This window comes from Setaria italica, chromosome VI, assembly GCF_000263155.2.
Source record: "Setaria italica strain Yugu1 chromosome VI, Setaria_italica_v2.0, whole genome shotgun sequence".
In the NCBI taxonomy this organism is placed as follows: Eukaryota; Viridiplantae; Streptophyta; class Magnoliopsida; order Poales; family Poaceae; genus Setaria; species Setaria italica.
This window is the reverse complement of record NC_028455.1, coordinates 24608733-24613017: the sequence shown is the minus strand read 5'-3', so window position 1 is coordinate 24613017 and position 4285 is coordinate 24608733.

Below are 4285 nucleotides of genomic sequence, written 5' to 3'. Positions count from 1 at the left end.
TCGGATGTGCCCGACCCCTGAGCAGGGGGTCGGAGTAGTCCAAGCCCCCGAGATAATGGTGTGAGCGTAGGCTGCGCTTGTCTTGGAGTAGTTCCGAGTGTCGAGTAGTCGCAATGCTGTCGAGTACTTTGCTTTTTGAGGGACACGGGTGTACTATACTCTTTTGTCCTTTGTGGATGCACGGGTGTACTGTACTCTTTTGTCCTTTGTGGCATAAGTACTGTCACGTGGGTAGAGTCAGGAGTCGTCAGACTCATTGATCATGGGTGTATAGTAACTCTTGGGCAGGTGGTAGTTGCATCTTTCGGCTATAAATAGAGCCAGTTGGAGAGCGAACAAACCAAGTTCCTGAGTAGCGATTGATTGCCTTCGGTTGTTTCTGTTTGAGTGTAGAGAGCCATCAAAGAGTGCACCGGTGCTAGAAGATTCCTCGTAGATTGAGGCCACCTTCCCTCCACAGACTCCTGCGCTCGTAGGGATAGCCGCGATGCTAGAAGAATCCTCGTAGGAGGCTTCGTCGCATGCCTCATCTTGCAGCTCGTGATCCAGTGGAGTACGCACTGGAACTCGCGAGTGATGGGTGATGAGTGCCGCAGTCTTTATCCTGCTCTCTGAGAGGTGGAGGTGTGGTCATAGATTGGATAGGCTCCGCAAGGCTAGCAAAAGAGTAGCCTTGGTTCCCTCTAGGCGCGTCGTGCCGGGTTCATCGTTGCCGCTATCAAGGCAGTGGCAATGCTGGAGTTCCTGGCATTGCCTTGGGTAGAGGACCTGGATATGGCTGCGTTTTGCGCAGCTTCGTTGCGTGTGGGCCCTTCCCCTTGTGGTCGGCGGACCTGAGTGGCCTTGTGATATAGTAAAAGTCTGAGGCTTAAATGCAGCCCGCCAGTAGGCAGTTGCTTGTAGTCTTTGTGTATTCCGAGTACTTGTACTCGTATGTAACCTGATGTATCCTCGTTTCAGTAAAGAAATATTGATATGGAGATTTTGCACCAGCGCAGTGATCCTTGTTGAGTTGATAACTCTTGTCAAAGCTGAGGTATCTTGAAGTCGGTAGTCGGGAAGTTAGCTCGAGTAGTAATCATGAGTTATTGCTTTGAAGTGATTACTCGGATGCCACTATGGGTAATAGCGACAGAGATGTTCTATATTTTAGGAGTTTGGTACTTGTTCTCCTGAGAGCTCTTGGAGTCTGTAAGATCCAGGTCCCGTAACCTTTGATACGATGTAAGGACCTTCCCATGGTGAATTGAGTTTATGCAACCCTGACGTGTCTTGGATACGCTTAAGGACCATATCGCCCGAGTTGAAAGATCTTTCCTTGACGTTGCGGTCGTGGTAACGCCTTAAACCGTCAAGGTATCTGGCAGATTGCACTAGTGCTGCGCATCTTGTTTCTTCTAGACTGTCTATATCTATTTGCCGTGTTTCTGTTGCCAGTTCTTCGTCGTATTGTTCAACGGATGGTGATTGCCACATGATGTCAGCGGGTAGTATGGCTTCCGAGCCGTATACCAGGAAGTAGGGTGATAGCCCGTAGTCTTGCACGGTTGGGTATGGAGGCCCCACAAAGCATTTTGTAACTCTTTGAGCCATTTGCCACCTTTGGTGTTGCCAACGTCATGTAGTATTTTCTTCAGGGCATCGAGTATCATGCCATTAGCACGCTCGACTTGTCCGTTGGCTCGTGGGTGAGCGACCGAGACATAGCGGACGTCGATGCCGCTGTTCTCGCAATATTCCCAAAAGTCGTGATTATTGAAGTTTGACCCTAGGTCTGTGATAATCCTGTTGGGAAAACTGTAGCGGTGTACGATAATCCAAGAAGTCGAGGACCCGGTCTGCCTTGGGGCAAGTGACTGGTTTGACCTTGATCCATTTGGTGAATTTGTCGATTGCCATGAGTACTCTGTTGAATCCTCCTGGCGCAGTTGGTAACGGACCTATCATGTCGAGCCCCCAGCAGGCAAACGGCCATGTTGGAGGTATTGTGACTAGGTTGTAGGTCGATACATGTTGCTGTTTTGTGAAGAATTGACAACCTTTGCATTTATGAACTAGTTGTTTGGCGTTAGCCAAAGCCATTGGCCAGTAGAAGCCTGCTCTGAAAGCCTTGCCAACTAGTGTCCTCGAAGAGGCGTGGTTGCCATAGATTCCTCTGTGAATCTCTTCTAGGATTTCTTGGCCATCTTCTCTGGTGACGCACTTCATGAGTACTCCAGACGATGCACCTTTCCTGTAGAGCTTGTCTCCGACTAGAACGTAATTTTTTGCTCGCCGGGAGGTTTGCTCAGCTTGATTTTTGTCGGATGGTAGCTGGTGATCTTTGATGTAGTCGATGAAGGGTGTCCTCCAGTCGACTTCTAGCATCATGATTTCTTGGGAGACGTCAGCAGCCAGGACTATTGGCGGTGTGACTTGTTCAGGTATGGACAGCTTGTGTAGTTCATGTACGAAAATTCCTGCTGGAACTTCTGCACGAGTTGAGCCCATTTTGGATAAAACGTCGGCGGCAACGTTGTTGTCGCGAACGATGTGTTGAAATTCCAAGCCTGAGAACTTGTTTTCCAGTTTACGGATTTCTTTGCAGTAAGCGTCCATGTTGTCCTTGTTCCGATCCCACTTGTTATTGACCTGGTTTATAACGACTAGAGAGTCGCCGTACACCAGTAGTCGTTTGATGCCGAGGGAGATTGCAAGGCGAAGGCCGTGTAGCAGTGCTTCGTACTCAGCTTCATTGTTAGATGCTTCCCAGAATATTTGCAGCACGTATTTGAGCTGGTCTCCCCTGGGGGAGATGAGTAATACGCCTGCGCCGGCTCCTTCAAGTTTGAGGGATCCGTCGAAGTACATTACCCAATGTTTTGGTCATTCGACTGGTGTTGGAACTTGATTTTCAATCCATTCAGCTATGAAGTCGACCAAAGCCTGGGACTTGATGGCTGTCCTTGGCTTGAAGTTCAACGTGAGAGCTCCGAGTGCAACTGCCCATTTGAAGATTCTACCCGTGGCATCTCTGTTGTGGAGAGTTTCGCCGAGCGGGAAGTCGGAGATGACTGTGATGTTGTGCTCTTGGAAGTAATGGCGCAGCTTCCGGGAGGTGAGCAAAATAGCATATAAGAGCTTTTGTATCGGTGAATACCAAGTTTTGGAGTCCGAGAGTACTTTACTGACAAAGTAGACAGGTCGTTGGACCTTGTAAGCGTGGCCCGGTTCAGACCGTTCGACTACTATTGCTGTGCTGACGATATGAGTAGTAGCTGAGATGTATAGGAGCAAGTCTTCATTCGGAGAAGGAGCGGTGAGTACAGGAGGCTTTGACAAAAAGTCTTTGAGTTGTGTTAGTGCCTCGTCTGCCTCTTCCGTCCATTTGAACTTGTCCTGGCGTTTGAGAAGCTTGAAGAAGGGTAGTCCCCGTTCTCCAAGTCTCAAGATGAACCGGTTGAGAGCGGCCATGCAGCCTGTGAGTTTCTGCACATCCTTAATGCTGGCTGGTGCCTGCATGTTTGTGATGGCAGAGATTTTTTCGGGGTTGGCCTCAATGCCGCGATGGCTAATGATGAACCCGAGTAGCTTACCGGAAGGTACTCCAAAGACGCACTTAGTAGGATTGAGTTTCCATCGGAAAGCGCGGAGACTGGAGAAAGTTTCCTCCAAGTCAGCATTGAGTTCCTCCCGGTTTCTTGTTTTGACGTTGACGTCGTCGACATAAGCTTTGACATTGCGGTGAAGTTGCCTTTCGAAGCACATCTGTATGGCCCTTTGATAAGTTGCTCCTGCATTTTTTAGTCCGAAGGATATTGTTTTGTAGCAGAAAGCTCCGAAGGGCGTGATGAACGCTGTTTTGGCTTGATCTTCTTCTTTGAGGCTTATCTGGTGATAGCCGGAGTAGCAGTCGAGAAAGCATAGCAAAGCGCACCCAGCGGTGGAGTCAACCACCTGATCGATCCTGGGTAGCCCGAAAGGGTCTTTTGGGCAGTGTTTGTTGAGGTCGGTGTAGTCAACACACATTCTCCATTCGTTGTTTTTCTTACGAACAAGCATAGGATTGGCGAGCCAGTCAGGATGAAAGACTTCTTTGATGAACCCTGCCGCGAGTAGCTTGGCTAACTCTTTTTTGATTGCTTCTCGTCTGTCCTGAGCGAACCGGCGTAGTCGTTGCCGTTTTGGAGTAGCTTTGGGATCGACATTGAGAGAATGCTCAATCAGTTCCTTGGGCACACCTGGCATGTCAGCCGATTTCCAAGCGAAGATATCATGGTTAGCCCGAAGGAAGCTGATGAGCGCG